Below are 22,000 nucleotides of genomic sequence, written 5' to 3'. Positions count from 1 at the left end.
GTTACACAGAATGCTGTGCTTCTTTCCTCCAGTTAAAATATTAATAATAATGTGTGCACCTGTATTTTGGGAGAGATTATTCAGATGAAATGAAACAGGAGAGAAAACACATACTTCAGAATCTGACACTTAGGAAGCCTTCCATAACAGTATATGATATTATGATTCATGTCATCTTGATAATGCTTATCTTCATGCTCAATACCTCTCTCATAATGAACTGAAGTTCTTAGGGGAAAGTTTACAGAGACCCACTTGCTGCTGCTCTGGTACGAGGGATGCCAGCCAGCAAGAGCTAGAACCAGTGAGGGTGGAAGCAGAACTCTAAAGGAGGGTTCTAACACCCCAACCAGAACCATGAACATAAACTTCAAGGGGCTCTATTCCAAACCCACATAACTCGGTGCCCTGATGCTGGGAAAGACTGAGGGCAGGAAGAGAAGGGGGCAACAGAGGATGAGATGGTTGGATGGCATCACTGATTCAATGGACATGAGTTTGAGCAGACTCCAGGAGAGAGTGAAGGACAGGGAAGCCTGGCATGCTGCAGTCCATGGGGTCATAAAGAGTCAGATATGACTGAGCAACTGAACAATGATAGCATCTTTCTATAACAAATATTATGTTTATTCTTCTTGAAGAGGAAACACCTTTTCAACACTCCCTTCATCCATCACTGTCTCCCTCAGTACTTACTGCGCTGGGCTGCATCTCTGCCGGAACACAGCTAAGGGGCAGACTCACTGCCCCTTTCCTGCCTGGTATGTGATGAAGTCTCAGGGTCCCTCCTCAGGACAGGCAGGAAGACAGACTCAGGCTGGACCTTCTGATGAAGGTTCCTACAAAGGATGAACAAAGACATGGAGTCACAATAGTTAGGACATGGAAGCAACCTAGATGTCTATAGGCAGATGAATGGATAAGGACGTTGTGGTATATATACACAATAGAATATTACTCAACTATAAAAAGGAACACATTTGAGTTGGTGGGTGAAACTGGAGCCTATTATTCAGAGTGAGGTAAGTCAGAAAGAGAAACATCAATACAGTGTATTAACACATATATATGGAATTTGGAAAAATGGTAACAATCCTACATGCAAGGCAGCAAAAGAGACATAGATGTAAATAATAAACTTTCAGACTATGTGGGGAAACGTGAGGGTAAGATGATTTGAGAGAATAGCATTGAAACATGTATATTACCATATGTAAAATAAATGACCAGGGCAAGTTCAATGCATGAAGCAGGACACTCAGAGCCAGTTCTTTGGGACAACCCAGAGAGAGAGAGTGGGGAGGGAAATGGGAGGGGGCTCAGGATGGAGACACATGTGCACCTGCGGCTGATTCATGTCGATATATTGTGAAAACTGCCACATTATTGTAAAGTAAATATCCTTCAATTTAAGTAAATAAATATCAAAAAAAGAACTGGCAAAATAATGAGCTGGAGGCACAGACCAATTATTTACAATAGTATGACCTTAGAGCTTAATGCCCAAAGCTCATCATTAGCTAGTTGGTTCATGTTGTCTCAATCTCTGCAGACTTGTTAATATTAACAGAACAGGAAAAGGAGAAAAGTGAATGTCCTGGGGAGGGTCTGGGTCCCTCTTTTCCTCAGGATGAAGTACACCTGTGCTCTTGATTCTTACTTACAAATTATAGATGTTAACATAAAACTCAGGCTTTTTCTCATTTAACAATCAACGTATGATTTTGATATCTGTAACTTCATTTTATTAATCATGAACTCTATGCTATATTAGATCTTTTATACCAGGAATGTGATACTCTTTCCATTTTCTCAGTTAATATTTTTTCTAAGTATAACTTCTTATTTTTGTTGCCATTGGGTTTGCTTTGGAAGACATTTTTATATCATGGAGGCTTAACAGCATTGCTTTTCTTTTGTAATTTGAATGAGTCTTCACTTTTAAGTTTTTCTGTAATGGAATTAATTGCCATATTGGGAGACTCTTGATTTTTGCTTATTATTTGGTAATTAATATTTTGTTGAAATACTTAAGACCACCTCTCAGAAGGTTGCAGTCAGGGCACTGGTTGTGGCTGCAGGCCTCTGAAGTCTTGATGAGCAGAGGATCACTTTCAAGCTCACTCATGGGGCTATTGCTAGCATTCACACGTACCAAGATATTATTCAGAGAGTTCTCAAGTTTCCTTGGTATGTGGGCCCCTGAAGGAGCAGCGAACAACATGGAAGTTGGGTTCTATCAACCTAGAGAGAAAGAGAGAGGCAGCAAGAAGAAGTTCAGATTTTTTTACTCCAATTCCTGAGGGACTTTCAAATATTTCTTCCACATTCTCTTTGCTGTAATCACATCACTATGTACACTTCATAGTCAATGAGAGGGAAGTTTGCAAGGGCATGAAAACCAGGGTTTGGGACCATTGGAAACATCTGAGAGACTTCTTATCAGCCAAGCCTCATCCTTTATAAGAATATTGTGTTCTAAGACTCAGGTCCTGTTCATCTGTTTTCAACATAGTCCTAAATTCATCTCACCACCATGATCTAATAAAATATCCCAGATATAGTCTTGCAAATGGGTAGACCTTCCTCACCATTGGGTATGTCTGCAGACCCAACTATATTACTGTGGTCATGCAGTCTCAAGTAGACCCCTGGTTTGTGATACACTAGGAGAGCTCCTCCATCAACATCAGGACAACCTGCAGCCATTCCATGGACAAATTGAGCAAATGTTCCCTGTATTTCTGATTTCTGCTAACTAGAGGGGAATCCACTCACTCCAAAATCTATTTTCTTTAGGTTTCTTTGTGGTCTTATCTCTTAAAGAGTTTTTAAAAGCCTGGTTTCTGTTCACCTGTTTGTGTGTATGTGTGTGTGTGTGTGTGTGTGTGTGTGTGTGTGTGTGTGTGTAGTGGATAAAGTGGGATGCTCGTGAATAGTGATGTGATGTAACCTTCTCAATCCCATCCATGCAGCCTTACCAACAGAGAGCTCTCTGCTGATGAATGCAGAAATTGGTTTGTCTTTAAGTGATATGAAGAACACTTTAATGTAAATTAAGTCAAATTGGATATGGAGGAAAGAATGCTATTCACCAGTGTGTGGATAAGTGACAGAGGGTATTTTTAGGGGAGATCATGTAGTAGACATGCACTGGTGGATATGAGAGTGAGAGAATGGGTACTGGAGCATTTAAATTAATTAGTCCAGAACAAAAATGTATCACTAAACTGAGATGATTTCATACAGAATTTGGGGAATAAGATTCTAGAATGAATGAGAAAGACGGATTTATAGGACATGAGACATGAAAACCCATGGTATGTTTGGTATGTTTCTACCAAAAGATGTAATGTAGATTTTGTTGCTTCCCCAGTTCCCAATGTCCCCTCCCATGATGAGTGCTGTGATATTCTTAGTCACTTGGTCGTGTCCAACTCTTTGTAACCCCATGAACTGTAGCCCACCAGGCTCCTCTGTCCATGGGAAATCGTCAGGCAAGAATATTGGAGTGGGTTGCCATGCCCTCCTCCAGGGGATCTTCCTGACCCAAGAATCAAACCAGAGTCTCCTGCATTGCAGGTGGGTCCTTTACCAGCTGAGCTACCAGGGAAACCCCCCATGATGAATATCCATGACCAAATAGCAAGTCAGTAGAGTTGATTAGAGAGAGGAAAAGTGAGTATTGGAGCCCTTTAATATAGTGGGCAGTAGCAAAAATAACATTAAACTGAAGTCATATCGTAGTAAAGGGAATCAAATCTTAGGGTTGCTGGTAAAGATGGGTACTGAGAACATGGTGCTTGAAAACCACAGATACTAATGTTCATATAATTATAGTCAAATTAATGGTTTTCTTTTTACTTTTCCCAATTTCTCCATACACAATGAATATCTTTATGTATAGTTGAGAAATTCTGTACTCCCTTTCTTGTCCCTTTATTATTTGTAGATCTTTCAATCCCCAATCTTAATCTAAGAGTCTTAATCTTGCAGTGATCATTAGAGAAAAATAGATCCCATTGAAAGTCTTGATAATAAAACCAAGCAAATCATACTTTTTTTCTCTTTCAGGAGTTCTTAGAGATATCTATATGAAGCAAGGGCTCCAGGAAAGAAGGCAAATAGTGGCTATATAAATGTTAAATTGTCTTCGTTTCTTCTTATAATATAGAGAATAATTTATTTAATATTATACAAAGCAGAGCTGCGTTTAACTCTGCCCACCCTCACTGTGTTGCATTTGAGTATACAGATAAATGACATTTTGTCCCTGATCTCGACCTATTAAAGGTCTCATGGTGTAAACACAAAATGTGAGTCAAGTGTACAGGATAAAGCTCTAATGATGTTCAATAAATTTAGTTGAAGTGTATCAACCTCAGAGTAGATGACAAGAATGAAATTGACTCTTAGGTACATCTACACTAAACTACCATTAAAAATGTATTGGAGGATATTTGTTTATCTGGAAAATATGGTTGTAAATAATTTCAGGAAACAAGATGATAAACTATTTATCAAGATGTCAAAGGAAATTGAAAATTGTGCTTAAAAAATTAAAAGGAAATATTGCAAAATATGTGAATAATCTGGGAGGTAGAATTAAATTTGATTTGAATTTTGTAAAAAAAAATGATATTGGCATTTAGTGTTTTTTAAATTACCACGTGCACGTATTATACTTTTAATTTTAGAGTGGTTACAAATAGAATGCATGAGAGTCATTATTGAGATAGCATGTTTATTAATAAAATAAAATCCCCCCCAATTTAGTGACCTTTCATAGATTATATGGCAGAGAGATCAGAGCCATTTCCTGTCTCAGAGCTGGAGCAGGGATAACATGAAATCTTAAAATGTTCTTAGTTCATGTACTAAGATGTGCTGTCCCCTTCTTTTCTGACTTTCCCCTCAAGTTTTGTGATACTTACTGCAATGGCTTTTCAATGATTGAATGCTGCAGATGCTATCAAATGGAAAATAATGTGTCCCAAAGAAAGTTCATGATACAGACACAAACAAGCAGTATTTTATCTTGTCTCTGGTCTTTTGGGACTTTCTGAAAAGGATGGAAAATACTGGCATGAATGGTCCACTCTGTGGAAGCCATGTTGCTCAGACATAATTTCTATGAAAAAGAAATTTAAATTCAACATTAAAAAAAAATTTTTAAATCCTTGATGCCTCCTCTGTGGCCACAAGATATAAGCTCTGGAGAATTAGAAATAAATGAGCCTCAGTCATTTCTATTCATATGTGAAGAATGTATTTGCATAAGCAAAAATAAAATGTCCTGTAAGGGATGTAGGTAAACCATAACATCAGATCAACAGATATTTAAATCTGATAACATGAAAATAAGTCTTATCATTATTAGTAACAAAATGTCAAAAATGTATTTTGCCTTTTCTATACCCATCCATCACATAGCTGTGGCATGGAGAGCGATCATTATTTATTTAGTCCTAATTCAGTGGGTTTGTATTATTAACAAGAGGGCTTCCCAGGCAGGTCAGTGGTAAAGAATCTGCCTCTGAATGTAGGAGCTGCAGGAGACCTGGTTCAATCTCTGAGTCAGGTAGATCCCCTGGAGGAGGAAATGGCAACCCACTCTAGTATTCTTGCCTGGGAAATCCCATGGACAGAGGAGCCTGTGGAGGTGGGCTAAAGTCCACGGGGTTGCAAAGAGTTGGACACGACCGAGGAATGGAGCACGCAGCATGTATCAATGAAAAGTCAAAGTAGTAGGCAATCCTAAGTCTCACAGATTCTAAGACATTTCTCCATGACACACTAAGAATTAGTGGAGCACACAGGAATCAAAATTAAGTTTTTCTTCTCTGAGTCTCAAACCCTAAATGTCACGGTTTTCAGACTTCCTGAAAGTTTTCAGCAAAAGTATGGAGGTATAAATGCAGATACATCTGGCATACATTATTTTGAATTTTTCATTTTCTTGAGTAGGAAAAAACCCAAGGCTGATTTAGTGTCTACTTTCATGATTGATTCAGTGGATCATAAGTACAGAGGAGAAAGTGGAAAGGTGGACAAGACTGTTTGGGTAAAAAGGAAGATTGCTTTGGGTGCCCTGTGTCTGGAGTCAGTCTGCCCAGAATGATTGACTTCAAACTTGGCTTTAATACTTTCTAGCTCATAACCTGATACATGTGATATAAAATGCCGTGCTTCATTCCTCTTATTAGAATTATGATAATGTGGGCTCTTACAATTTGGGAGAGATGATGCAGATGCAATCAAAGAAGAAACATAAAGCACATGTCTCAGAGCCTGACTCTTAGGAAGCCTTGAATAACAGTACCTGACGTTATGGTTTATGTCGTCCTCCTCACCATTGTCATCACTTTCGTAACTGTTTGAAGTGCTTAGGGGAAAGTTTACAGAGACCTATTTACTACTACAAATGTGGAGATGCCAGCCAGAACCAGAAACAGTGATGGTGGAAGCAGAATTCTGAATGAGAGCTCTCACACCCCAACCAGAGTAAAGAACATGAAGATCATAGGGTTCTCATCTGAAATTTGTGTACTCGTACCCTCCCACCTCTCTATCTAACTGTCATGTTTGTCTTGTTGAGGAAAAGATCATTCTCTCAACACTCCCTTCATCCATGTCTGTCTCCCTCAACACTTTCTGGGCTGGGCTGTGTCTCTGCTGGAGCATAACTAAGGAGTTCACTGCCCCTCTCCTGCCTGGAGTGTGATGAAGTCTCAGGGTCCCTCCTCAGGATGGGCAAGAAGACAGACTCAGACTGGACCTTCTGATGCAGGTTCCTATGAAGGATGGAGACATAGGTGTGGATTCACCGTATTAGAACTGACAAAATAATGAGTTGGAGGAACTGGTCAATTATTTACAATTTTATGCACAAAGTTCATCATTAACCAGTTGGTCCATATTGTCTCAACCTCTGGAGACTTGTTAATGTTAACAGAAAAAGAAAAGGAGAAAAGTGAATATCCTGAAAAGGGTCTGGGTACCTCTTCCCTTCAGGAGGAAGTTCACCTGAACTCTTACTTCTAACCTGCAGGCTCTTAACCTAAAATTCAGACTTTCCCCCCTTAAATTTAACCTTTCAATATGTGGTTTTGATATCTGAAAATCCATTGTATCAATCATGAAATTTATGCAGCATGAGGTTTTTGTATCAAGAATGTGATACATTTTCCATTTTCACAGTTAATATTTGTCTCTAAGGATAACTTTTCATTTTCATTTCCCTGCCCTTGCTCATCTGCATTAGATATGGTAGGCATTATTAAGTTTTTGTTGTTAATTTGAATGAATCTTTATTTCTAACTTTTTTCTATAAATGAATTACATAGCATATTGGAAAACTATTGATTTTCACTTATTATTTAATGACTGATTTTTAAATTAAATATTTAAGTGGGCCTTCCAGAAGGTTGCAATCAAGGTGTCAGCCAGGGCTGCAGGCATCTCAAGGTTGGATTGTTAGGTGTCCACTTTCAAGCACACTGATGAAGCTGTTGGCAGGATTCACCTGTTCACAGAATATTGTCCAGAGAATTCCTTCAGTTCCTCAACACATGGCTCCTGGCATGGCAGTTGGGTTCTAGCAATGTGAACCATCAAGAATGCACCCATGGCTGATTCGTGTCAATGTATGGCAAAAACCACTACCATATTGTAAAGTAATTAGCCTTCAATTAGAATAAACTAATTAAAAAAAAAGAATGCAAGAGAGTCAGCAAGATGAAAGCCAGAATTTTATCTACTCTGTTCCCAGTGACTTCCCAACATTTCTTCCACATCCTCATTGTTGGAAGTGGGTTTCTATGTCCATCTCACACTCAATGAGAGGGAAAAACACAGGTCATGAAACCATGGCTGGGGTCGGTAAGAACATCTCAGATACTGCTCAGCATAGAGTTTTCATCCTCTGTAAGGACTCTGTGCTCCAAGCAACTTAAGCCTTAGGTCCTGTCCATCTGTTTTCTAGCATATTTCTAAATTCACCAAATGACTATGATCTCAACAAAATTTCCCTGGACAGAAGTTAGCATATGGGTAGAACTTCCCCTTCACTGGGTACTTCTGCAGAACCTACTCTGCAGCTTTAGGTCATGCAGTCTCAAGTAGACCCCTGATTTCTGATACACTGGAGAGCCCCTCCATCAACATCAGAACAACCTGTAGCCATTCCATGGACAAATGTATAATAATAAATGTTCCCAGTGAATCTGATTGCTTCTAAGTAGAGATGAATCAACTCACTCCAGAATATATATTTTTTCCCTATTTCTTTGTGTTATTAAACTCTTGATGATGTTAGTAAAATGTGGTTTTGGCTTATGTATTTTTTTCTAGTGGATAAGGTGGGATGTAAGTGGATAGTGTTGTGATGGAGCCATTTAAATTCTGTCCATGAAGACTTCCTGACTCATAGACCTCTCTGCTGAGAATGCAGAGATTGGTTTATCACTGGGTGATATGAGAAAACTTTAATTAATACCAAAATCAAATGGAGTATAGAGGAAAGGATGCTATTTACCTGTGTGTTGATAAGTGACAAAGGGTATTTTTAGAGGAAAACACATGGCAGATATCTGGAGGTGGATAGCAGAGGGAGAGACTGAATGTTGAGGCATTTAAAATAATGAGCACAGGGCAAAAATGCACTACTAATCAGAAGTTGTTTCATGTGAATAGAAGGGATAAGGTGCTAGGGTCATTGGCAAACATGATTTCCAGGAAATGGGATATGAAAACCAGAGGTAGTTATTGTCCCATGAATGTGACATAGGCTTTGTCTTTTTCTCAATGCCCTTGGAGAATATCCTTTACTAAGTGGAAAGTGAGCAGAGGTGGATTGGAGAAAGTGGAGGTAAGTGTTGGGAACATTTAAAATATTTGTACAGTAGCAAAAATAACTGATCTCATGGCATATTGTGTAGAGGGGATCTGATATTAGGGTCACTGCCAAAGATGTGTGTACAGGACACAGTGGATGAAAAACATAGATATCGATGTTTATGTAGTAAAAATTAGTGATGAGTTTTTTTCAGTTTCTCCTCACATGATTAGTACCTTTTAAGGAAACAGAAATCTTTTCACTGCTTGATGTGAAATTGAGAAATTTCTATCTCATTCTTTATCCATTTGTTATTTATAGTAAATTTCAAACACTAACTTTATTCTGTGAGTCTTAATCTTACAGTAACTATGAGAGAGAAACAGATCCCAGTGAGGTTCTTGATAATAAACAGGAGCAAACCAAACTTTCCCCCCTCTCTCTCAGGAATTCTTAGATATGTCTGTAGAAGTCAAGGGATCCAGGGAGGAGGAATAAATGTTAAATTGCCTTCACTTTTTCTTATAATATAGTAGAATATTTGCTCAATGTTTTACAAAGTAGAGCCATGTCTAATCTCTGCCATTTCTGTGTTACATTTGAGTGTACAAATAAATGATATTCAGTCCCTGCCCTCAACCTGGTCAAGGTCTTAATGCGTAAACAAGGAAATATCAAGGTCAGTCAGGCATCTGCAATAAAGTGCTAATGGTACACAATTAATTAATTTGAAAACACATCAACCTCAGAGTAGATGATAGGAAGGATATGAACATTTATTTATTTACTACCATGTGCATATATTATCTGCTTAATCCACAAGCGCTTTAAATTGTATGTGATTTAAAAAGAGGAATCAGAATGCCCCAGAGTAAAAAAATGACTGTTCCACAGGGTTAAAAATTCAGAGGACCTGATGGGGAAAATCAACTTTTCTACCTGAAAAGCACATTAGTTGAAACAATAGATTGACCTATTAAAGTGGTGAATATAATAGTGTACTATTATTGATCCATTAGTAGGTCCAAACATTGTTCTAATAAGCACTTCAGGTTACCTCCTTTCTACCACCTTCTCAGTTAAGAACTTCTTATCAAGATTCTACAAATGAGAAAGTTAAACAGAAAGATGTTTTCTTTTATACTCAAGGTCACAGTTTGCAAAATCAGATAACTTATGAATTCCAAGATATTCACTGAACATTACCTTCATTATCAGGAGGAGATGAATATGGTGGCATAGGAGAAACCTGAACACACTTCCTCATGGAACACATTAAAAAATACATCTATATGTGGAGATATTTTCACCAAAAACAAACTGGAAACTTCACAAACACACTTCTAACTTAAAAGCTTTTGCACAGAGCAGGAAACTATAAACAAGGTAAAAAGACAATCCTTGGAATGGGAGAAAATAATAGCAAAAGAGATAACTGACAAAGGGTTAATCTCCAAAATATACAAATAGTTCATTCAGCTCAATACCAGAAAAACTACCCAATCAAAAAGTGGGCAGAAGACCTAAACAGACATTTCTCCAAAGAAGACATATAGATTGCTAATAAACACATGAAAAGATGTTCAATATTGCTCATTATTAGAGAAATGCAAATCAATATTACAATGAGGTATCAACTCACACCAGTCAGAATGGCCATCATCAAAAAAATCTACAAACAGTAAGTACTGGAGAGAGTGTGGAGAAAAGGGAACCCTCTTGCACTGTTGATGGGAATGCAAATTGATACAGTCACTGTAAAGAACAGTATGGAGATTTCTTAAAAAATTAGGAATAAAACTACCATATGACCCAACAATCCCACTATTGGGCATGTACCCTGAGGAAACCAAAATTGAAAAAGACCCATGTACCCCATTGTTCATCTCAGCACCATTTGCAATAGTTAGGACATGGAAGCAACCTAGATGTCCATCAACAGATGAATGGTAAAGAAGTTCTGGTACATATATACAATAGAATATTACTCAGCCTTAAAAGGGAATACATTTGAGTCAGTGTTAGCTAATGAGATAGGTGAACCTAGAGCCTATTATACAGAGTGAAGTAAGTCAAAAAGAGAAAAACAAATATTGTATATTAACACATATATATGGAATCTAGAAATATGGTACTGATGAACCCATCTGCAGGGCAGCAATGGAGTCGCAGATAGAGAGAACAGACTTGTGGACATGGAGGGAAGGAGAAGGGTGGATGAACTGAGACAGTAGCATTAGAACATCTACACTACCATATGTAAAATTAGATAGCCAGTGGAAATTTGCTGTATCATACACGGAGCTCAAATCTGGTGCTCTGTGACAGCCTAGAGGGGTGGGGTGGGATAAGAGGTGGGAGGGAGGTTCAAGAGAGAGGGGACGTACATATACCTATGACTGATTTATGTTGCTATATGTCACAAACCAGCAAAATATTGTAAAGCAATTATCCTTCAATTAAAAATAAATAAATTTAAAGAACAAACAAAAATAATGTTTTGTGCCAAGAAAAAAAAATAAACATACTTCTGAAGAAAAGTGAATTTAAAGAAATACCCACATGGAGTTGGGTAGAAAGATGGGAGAAGTGTTCAAGTTGGAATCTGTGCCTCTAGGATGTGACACAGAAGAGAAGGAAGGTGATATAACACAGGCTGGGGTATCCTTCCTGGGGAGTGAGGGGTTTGAACCACTTGTTGGACACCCGAGCCTGAGGTCTGACATTGGGAAGCCAAATATTCACCTCACACCTGTTAGAGTGGCTATTATCAAAAAGACAAAAGTTAACAAATGCTGGCAAATATGTGCAGAAAAAGAAATCCTCATGCACTGTTGATGGGGATGTGCAGCCACTACCAACAAGAGAGTGGAGTTCCTCAAAAATCTTAAATAGAACTATCGCATGATACAGCGACCCTACACCTGGGTGTATGTCCAAAGGAGATGACATAGCTATCTCAGAGAGATAACTGCATCCCCATACTCACTGCAGCATCATTCACAATAGCAAAAAATGGAAACAACCTAGTGTCCATGGATGAATTAAGGATAAGGAAAATGTGATAGATATTCAGCACATACAATGGAATATTATTCAGCAATGAGAAAGCAGAAAACTCAAAAAAAAAAAAAAAAGCAGAAAACTCTGCTCTTCATTACAATATGGATGATATTTAGGGGCATTATGCTAAAAGAAATAAGTCAGACAAGGAAAGACATGGAAAGTATGGTTTCCCTTATCTGTGGAATCTGAATTACTGAACTCATAGAAATAGAGTTAGTTTACTCCCATTTGACCAATTGTGAATGCTGTGGAAAAACACTTCATGAATGTTGTAGTACATCTAGATTAGTATTCTGGTGTGTACTTTCAATGATAATATTTCCAGTCTTAAATTTCTTATGATCATTTGATGTGAGGATTTAATATGATTTAAACAAGAAAATAAGAGGTCATAAATTTAACAGAATATAAAGTGGAAATTAAACTACACAAACACATACACATATATAGTCAAAGAAGGATTACTTTGATTTTTTCCAAGATTTTTTGACTATCACTTTGTTGTTCTTCAGTTGCTAAGTCGTGTTCGACTCTTTGTGACCCCATGAACTGCAGCAAACCAGGCTTCCCTGTTCTTTACTATCCCCCAGAGGTGACTCAAACTCATGTCCTCTGCATAAGTGGATATACTGATATACTATTTTAGTAATTTTTAATGAATGCTATCTCTTCCCAAAGTCTAATAGGAATTAATCCTTTGTCAAGTGTATCTTTTCTTTAATATCAAAGTTTCTCATCAATGGAGCTTGTGAATCTTCTTAAGGGGTAAAATGCAAAGTAAATTAAACTAGTTTTGCACAGTATTACTTTCAGATGGTCAGTATTACCACTACAAAACAATGTGTGACATATCTGTGAAGTGAAGGATAGTCATCTTGTAGAACTCAACAGGAACCCTAAGACTCAAGTTATTTTGACAGAAAGGCATGGTATTCAAATGAAGTTCTAACCAGGCTGTTTCTAGTGTTAATAAAAGGAAAAAACTCCCCTTTGCTGACAACTGGGCTATTTGCATTCCTAAGTAATGTGAAAGAAGATAAACTTATTGTGAAGACTTGGCTGACTCAGTGTACCTTGGGCAACATTGAAGTCACACAGCAATTGAAATATGACATCGCCAACCTATTTTTCAGGGGCATACCCCAAACTAAGACATATTTTTGACAACATTTCTTCCCTGTGTACATTTTGCATCTTCAATTGCAGATGACTCAAAATACACTTTTTTAAAACAATCGATACTGATTTTTAAAAAATGTTTTGCTTAGAGTCCAAAAGTCTGTTCTATACATCTGTGTCTCTTTTTCTGTCTTGTATATAGGGTTATCCTTACCATCTTTTTAAATTCCATATATATGCATTAGTATACTGTATTGGTGTTTTTCTTTCTGGCTTACTTCACTCTGTATAATGGGCTCCAGTTTCATCCATCTCATTAGAGCAGATTCAAATGAATTCTTTTTAATGGCTGAGTAATATTCCATGGTGTATATGTACCATAGCTTCCTTATCCATTCATCTGCTGATGGGCATCTAGGTTGCTTCCATGTCCTGGCTTTTGTAAACAGTGCTGCGATGAACATTGTGGTGCACATGTCTCTTTCAGATCTGTTTCCTTGGTGTGTATGCCCAGGAGTGGGATTGCTGGGTCACATGGCAGTTCTATTTCCAGTTTTTTAAGGAATCTCTACACTGTTCTCCATAGTGGCTGTACTAATTTGCATTCCCACCAACAGTGTAAGAGGGTTCCCTTTTCTCCACACCCTCTCCAGCATTTATTGCTTGTAGACTTTTGGATAGCAGCCATCCTGACTGGCGTATAATGGTACCTCATTGAGGTTTTGATTTGTATTTCTCTGATTCATGTCAATGTATGGCAAAAACCATTACAATATTGTAAAGTAATTAGCCTCCAACTAATAAATATAATTGGGAAAAAAATAAACAAAATTTAAAAAAGGAAAAAACTAAAACAAACAAACAAAAAAATGTTTTGCTGTGTCACCTTTTAGTCAGGTCTTAGTTGTGGCACTTGGGTTCTCTAGTTGTGGCACATGGGCTTACTTGCCCTGTGGCATGTGGGATCTCAGATCCCTGACCAGGGATTGAACCTGTGTCTTCTGCATTGGAAGGTGGGTTCCCAACCACAGGACCACCTGGGAAGACCCCAAAATATAATTTTGTACTCATGCACACACAAGTACACTCATGCATACTCATGTACACACAATATCAGTTGGGGTTCAGTCAGGAAAAGAGAAACCAATTAGTCATTTTAATAAAGAGAATTTAATACAGAGAATTGGCTAAAGAGATATTGAAGGACTGAAAATTTAAAAAAAGTAAAGCAGTAACATTGCTATCATAAGTGAAGGAAGATTTGACTTGAGGGGCATAAAGGGAACACTTGAGCTTTTAGGGCAAAGAGAACTTTACTGACCACTGTTGAATATATGTAAGATGGACAAAATGAAAAATAGTGATTTCAAAAGCCCCACCCCAGAGCAAAGCCTAGCTGTATGATGTAGAGAAGCTAAGTGAAGAAAATAATCAGAAATAACTTGGTAAACACATTGTCTATTACTACATCAGGGTCTCCATAGCTTCCCCTCTGAGCTCTGTTCTCTTCTGGATGTTCAGCATTTGTTCATGAGCAGTTAGGACCCAGGGTATACAGGTCACCTTTGAATGAAAGATCTGATTTGCGTTGGTAGTTTTCAACTTGGCCATATACCAGAACCACTTGAGTGCTTTTAAAATTCCTTGTGCTCAGACCACACCCAAGTCTAATTAAATCAGAATATGTGATGGTGGTTAGACCCAGTGAACAGTATTTTAAAGTTCCCAGATGATTTCAATAAAACCCAAGGCTGAGAAGCAGTGACACAAATACTCAACATAACCTAGGTAAACAGATTTGAAAAATAGAATTTACTGTGGAAAATACACAATAGCTGTGAAAAACATAAATTTTCAATTTATTAAAAGGGAGTTATTCATGTTTCAAGGATGCTTGGGCCACCAAAGATAATCTATATAATCTTTGTAGATGTAGTAAGATTCAGTCAAGGCAGTAATGGACTCACAGACAGAAAGAACAGACTTGTGGACACAGTAGGGGAAGGAGAGGGTGGGTTGAATTGAAAGAGTAGCATGGAAATATATACATGACCATAGGGAAAACAGACAGCAAGTGGGAATTTGCTATGTGACACAGGGAGCTCATCCCAGTGCTCTGTGACAACCTAGAGGGGTGGAATGGGGTAGGAGATGGGAGTGAGGTTCAGGGGGAGGGGACATATGTATACCTATGGCTGATTCATGTTGATGTATGGCAGAGGCCAACACAATATTGTAAAGCAATTACCTCCCAATTTAAAAAAAAAAAGAAAAAAACATTCAGCCAAGGAATGCATTTGATGCACAAGAATCCTAGAAATCTCACCCATCACATTAAAGGCATAAAAGAAAAGTAATATTTAAATATGAGGTTAAGCAAAAGGAGAAGTAAAGCCATGAGAGCTACAAAAAATGATGTATGAGAGAGGTAGACTTTTCAGGTCTAGATTTAATTTTGCTACATTTTGCAACTTACCCTCCAAATGCATAACACAGGTACTAAGTGTAGAACATTTTGCTGAGAGACCTCCGCATGGCCCTTTTGATGCCCTTGTTCCTGAGACTGTATATGAAGGGGTTCAGCATGGGAGTGAGCACAGTGTACATCACTGAGGCCACTGCAAACTTCCTAGAAGGTTGTGAGATGGCTGAACTGAGATACACATCAATGCCTGTTATGTAAAATAAACAAACAACAGCCAGGTGAGAACCACAGGTGGAGAAGGCTTTATTCATGCCACCTGATGAGGGGACTCTCAGAACAGAGGAGAGAATTTTACAGTAAGAGAAAAAGATCCCTGAGATAGGAAGAAAACCGAAGATGGCACCAGCAGTATACATGATTATGTTATTGGTGAAAGTGTCACAACAAGCAAGCTTGAGGAGTTGAGAAGGGTGACAGAAGAAATTAGAAACTTCTACATCTTTGAAGCAGGTGAGTTGTAATGCAATCCAGTTGTGCAGCTGTGACTCCAAAAGACTAACAAAAAAGGACACCAAAACTAACAGGCAACAGAGGCGTGGGCTCATGATGGCCATGTAGTGCAGTGGATGACAGATGGCCACAAACCAGTCATAAGCCATTGCAGTGAGAAGAGTACCATCCATACATCCAAAAAGGAGAAAAATAGACATCTGTGTCAGGCAGCCTTCATAGGAGATGACTCTGCTGTGAGTTTGGATGTTCACAATCATCTTGGGGACTGTGGTGGAGACCAAACCAATATCAGCCAAAGACAGGTTGGAGAGGAAGAAGTACATGGGGGTGTGGAGGTGGGGGTCAGAGGTGACAGCCAGGATGATGAACAGGTTCCCTAAAATGGTGACCAGGTACATAGACAGAAAGAGGATAAAGAGAAAAGGCTGTAATTCTGGATCATCTGAGAGGCCCAGGAGGAAGAATTCTGAGACACTGGTTAGATTTCTAGCTCTGTGTAGATTAGACACCTTTGGAAAAAATAAAAGAGGGATGAAAAAATAGGAATTAAGTAACGGGCATCGAACACTGTGTCTATATTTTGGATTCAAGCAATTCATTTCTAAGATCATACACCCCAGTTCCTTCAGCAATATTTCTCATTATGACAGTTTCTATCTGCTTAGAACTGTTTCCTTTTTGGTTTCTGTGTTATTCACCTCTGTCCATAAAGTCTTACTTTATAAAACTTCACTGAAAGATGAAAGGGAAAGCACATTAGAGGTAACACAGGCACATCCATGATCTCAGTTAAATACAGCTTACATTTTTTGACATAATACAGAATGAGAAACTTCACCCTTTAAGGAAAAATATCATTTCAATATAAAGAGACTTAGATATAGTTATTTTTTTTCAAATGCAATTCTATAGAATATTTACAAATCTCTATGGAGAAGGAAATGGCAACCCACTCCAGTATTCATGCCTAGAGAATCCTGTGGACAGAGGAGTCTGGTGGGCTGATGTTCATGGGGTTGCACAGAGTCGGACATGACTGCAGTGACTTAGCATGCATGCTATGAAACACAGGACTATGTCATCTAGGTTCTAAATTAAAGCTGAAGTTCATACTCAGAAAATATTTTATATGCTATTCAAAGTTTTCTCATTCTTTGGTTTCTCTTGTCTTCCCTCTTTCATGAAATGAGTGATTACTCAAATATCAGGGTTATGTTTAAAAGTCACTTAATATATACTTCACATCTTTGACTTTGGTGGAATTCAAATTTCAATCAGTATGGTTTAATTAAGTGCACATAATACAGTGTTTGTGACTATGAAGATGTTATCAGTGTACCAAGGACTGTCAATGATTAAGTAGGTAACAAAATTTAAGAAACCTACTTGAAATTTTTTTATTTTATACAGGCTTATTTGTTTCAATCCAATTCCATCTCAGTAAAATGTCTGATATGTGAGACCACTTTACTTTTTTTGGACCTTACTCTGTACTGGCAGATTAACTATGTCATTGTTTTTCTTTGTTCAGTTTACTGAAGTTGACTGACAAAATTGCATATCTTTGGGTTGTGCAATGGGAAATTTCTTAAAAGATGTCCAAAATGATGATTCAATATATGTACACATTGTGAATGGTTACCATAGTCAGGTTAATTAACGTATTTGTCACCTTACATAGTTTTTATTTATGCGTGTGTGTTTATAGTAATAGTTAAGGAGATCTCTCTTAGCATATTTGAAGAATATAATACAAAATTATTAGCTGTAGTCACCAGGCTGTGTACTAGCTCCCCAGAATATATTCATTTGTAACTGAAAGTTTGTATGTTTTGAGCAACATCTCCCTACTTTCTCCATCACCATCTCCTCACAACTACAGTTCTAATCTATGGCCCTAAGTGTTTGCTTTTCTTAACTTCCACACGTAAGTGAGATCATATGGTATTGACTTTCTATGTCTGGTGTATGTATTTTAATAAGCATAATATTCTCCAGGTCCATCCATGTTGTCACAAATGGCAGGATTTCCTTCTTTTCCTGGATGAATAGTATTTCATTGGTTACATATACACACATATATACATACCACATTTTCTTTATTCATCTGTCAACAGATACTTCAAGGGTTTTCATGGTTTCACTATTTCAAATAATATCATAATGACATGTAAGAGCTGATAATTTCTTCTTTGGCATATATCCTGAAGTGGGGTTGCTGGATCCTATGGTAGTTCTATTTCAATTAGTAAGTTTTTAGTTGTTAAGGAACCTCCATTCTCTTTCCTGTAATGACTGTACCAATGTTCATTCTTACCAACCACACACAACAGTTCCCTTATCTCCACATTCTCCATAGCACTTTTCTTTTTTCTTTATAATAAACACCCTAACACATGAAAAGTGGTATTTGATTGGGTTTTTGACTTGAGTTTCCTGGTATGAGCCATGTTGAGCCCATTTTCATGGACCTGGTGGTCTTCCTTTCCTGGTCTAAACCCTCCTATCTATGGTTGATGAGTTTAGCACCTGGGGAAGGTCCCACAACCTGCCTTACGTCTACTAACAGATTTTCATGTGAGTCCTTCCTGATCAAGAGATTGCAATTCTCTTGCTTCTGCTGCCTCAAAGTAATTCAGGTTCATTATTTTGGCATGTCATACTATGACTTAATTGAGAAACATTCAAAATAAATAATATAAACACATCTGGGCAGATTCCTTATCTGTGAATTAGATAATAACTGACCTTTCTAAGGGGACTATAGGGCTTCCCAGGTGGCTCAGTGGTAAAGAATCCTCCTGCCAATGCAGGAATTGTGGGTTTGATCACTGAGTTGGGAAGATCGCCTGGAGAAGGAAATGGCAACCCAGTCCACTATTCTTGCCTGAGAAATCTCATGGACAGAGAAGCCTGGTGGGCTACAGTCCACAGGGTTGCATAGAGCTGGACACCACCTTAGTAAGCAAACAGCAGCAGCCGCAGCATGGATTATATGATAGATGAGTTCAAAGCCTTTCCTGTCGCAGGGCACCAGAGCGTGGAATGGGAGGAAATTTTAAAATATGTCTCTGCAAGTGCAATAAAATGTACTGTCCCTATATTTTCTGACTCCTTTTCCCCACTGTACTTATAAAAACTTCTGAAATGGTTTTTCAATCATTGAAATCTGCAGGTTAAATGGAAAATAATAGGTCCCATAGAAAGTCCATGACATAAAAACAAATACTATTTTATTTTGTCTCTAGTCCTATGGGATATTCTGAAAAGGATGACAACATTGTCACGAATGGTGCACTATGCAAAACCTATATTGCCCACACTCTGTTTCTGTGAAAACTGGAAGGGTTTATTCAACACTTAACTGAGTTTTTTTAAATTCTTGGGGCCACTTCTGTGCCATCAAGTTATAGGCTCTGGGGAATAAGAAATAAATGACCCTCACTTAGTTCTATTTATATTTGAAGGATATACTTGTATAAACAAAAATAAAATGTCCTGTCAGGGATGATGTTATGGTTTCATAACATCAGATCAACAAATGTTTAAATCTGATGATGTGAGACGTACCATAATCATTATTAGGAACAAAATATCAAAAAGGTATTTTGCACTTTCTTTATGCATCCATCACATAGTTATTGAATAGAGGGCAATAATTATTTGTTTAGTCCTAATTCAGGGGGTTTGTATCAATGAGGAATAAACTCAGTTGATAATCCTAAATCTCACAGATTCTAAGAAATTTCCCCATAATACACTAAGAATTGGTAGAGCTATAGGATTCAAAATTACAGTTTTCTTCTCTGAGTCCTGTGCCTTAAATTTCACTGTTTTCAGACTTACTGAAAGTTTTCAGCAGGAGTACTGAGGTATAACAACAGATACACCTGGGGTATATTATTTTGAACTGTTTTCAGTTTTCTGAAACCAAGACTCTGATATTTATGTCTCTTTTCGTGATTGATTCAGTTGATTATAAATACAGGGGAGAAAGTGGATAGATGAAGTGAAATCAAGGAACAGCATCAACAGAGAGATCTACCCTGAAAATTTCAGGTGCCAAATTTCAGATCACCTTTGCCTGTGATCTCAGACATTCCTCCTAAGTTGATGCAGCAGGTGCTACCTACTCCCCTCTTCTGTGTCCTCCAGAAAACTCCAAGGGGAAGGGCACAATGAGCAGGGAGTCTCTACCAGGGCTGACAGGGAAGTGACAGGACTGGGTGAAAACAGGAAGGCAGCCCAGGTGCCCTGTGTCTGGAATCAGCCTTCCCAGGGTGACTGGCTTCCAAAGGTTTTAATATTTTCTACCTCATGACATGATACATGTGACATAAAATGTGCTTCTTGAGGAGCTGCAAAGACGTGTGGAGGAGCGCGCCCCTCAACTGTTGTAGCCCCTCCACCCTGCATTCACCATGTTTCTCCACACCCTGGTGGGGAGCCGACCAGCCCAGGCTTCAGGCAGGTGCCAGGACCTGCCCTCTAGCAGCTCCCATGCCTGGGACCTATGCCTGGCTGCCTCGCCTGCAGCCCACCAGATTCACACATCCCTGGAGGTGAGCCTAGGGCAGGCAGTGAAAAAAAAATGTTGTCCTTCTTTCCTTTTAATAAAATAATAATAATGTGTGCACTTATAATTTGGGAGAGATGATGCAGATGTAATCAACCAAGAAACACAAAAACATACCCCAGAGCCTGTCACTTAGGAAGCCTTGAATAACAGTACCTGATACATTGGTTAATGTCATTCTACTCAGTATCCCCATGACTGCTTTCATAATGAATTGAAGGGCTCACGGGAAGGTTACAGAGACCCATTGGCTGCTCGGGTGGGAGGGGTGCCAGCTAGAGTCAGAACCAGTGATGGTGGAAGCAGGACTCTGAGTGAGAGTTCTCACACCCCAACTGGAGCAAAGATCATGAAGCTCACAAGGCTCTAATCTGAAATTTGTATACTGGTGCCCTCCCACCTGTCTATCCCAACTGTTATGTTTGTCTTATAGTGGAAAAATTCATGTTCCCAACAGTCGTTTCATCCATCCCTGTCTTACTTACTGGGCTGGGCTGCATCTCTGCTAGAACATGACCAAGGAGCACAGACTCACTGCTCCTCTCCTGCCTGTTGTGTGATGAAGTCTCAGGGTCCCTCCACAGGCTGGCTAAGAAGACAGACTCAGGCTGAACCTTCTGATGCGAGTTCCTACAAAGGATGGAGATACAGGAGTGGACTCACAATACTAGAACAGGCAAATTAATGAGCCGGATGCACTGCCAGTTATTCACAATGGTATGACCTCTTGGCTCAATGCTCAAAGCTCATCATTCGCCAGCTGGTTCACGTTGTCCCAGTCTCTGGAGACTTGTTAATATTAATGCAACAGGAAGAGAAAAGTGAATGTCCTTGAAAGGGTCTAGATCTCTCCTCTTCTCAGGAAGTTGTTCACTTGTACTTGTTGCTTCCTACTTCCAAGTTGTAGGATGATGACAAAATTCAGACTTCTTTCCCTCAGTTTAATCATGCAATGTGTGATTTTGATATTTGTAAATCCATTTTATTAATCATGAAATCTATGTGGTATTATGACTCCTATACCAAAAATGTGATGCACTTTCCATTTTATCAGTTAATATTTGTCTCTAAGTATAAATTTTTATTTTAATTGTTTTAGTCCTTGCTTTGGATGGCATTTTATACTGTGAAGATTTATAGATTTTTATTTCTCTAATTTGAATGAGTCTTGACTTCTAAGTTTTTCTCCAGTGGAATTACATTGCCTTATTAGGAAGTTCTTTTTCACTTTTAACAATGTTTTATTAGACTGTAGGTGATTTACAATGTTGTGATAGTGTCAGGTGTACAACAATTTGAACCAGTTATACACAAACATGTACCCACTCTATTTTAGATTCTTCCACCATGTAGATCATTGCAAAATATTGAGTACAGCTCTCTGTGCTGTACAGTAAGTCCTTATTATTTATTTATTTTATATATAGTAGTGGGTATATGTCAATTTCAATCTCCCTTTTAACCC

General features: G+C 38.3%; 1 pseudogene; it reads right to left on the bottom strand.

Moving 5' to 3' along the window:
- Positions 1-15,520: 15,520 nt before the first annotated feature.
- Positions 15,521-20,713, bottom strand: LOC110130935 (olfactory receptor 7E178-like; annotated as a pseudogene).
- Positions 20,714-22,000: the final 1,287 nt, after the last annotated feature.

The sequence above is a fragment of the Odocoileus virginianus genome, chromosome 3 (assembly GCF_023699985.2).
Source record: "Odocoileus virginianus isolate 20LAN1187 ecotype Illinois chromosome 3, Ovbor_1.2, whole genome shotgun sequence".
NCBI lineage: Eukaryota > Metazoa > Chordata > Mammalia > Artiodactyla > Cervidae > Odocoileus > Odocoileus virginianus.
This window is presented reverse-complemented; position numbering and strand designations above follow the sequence as displayed.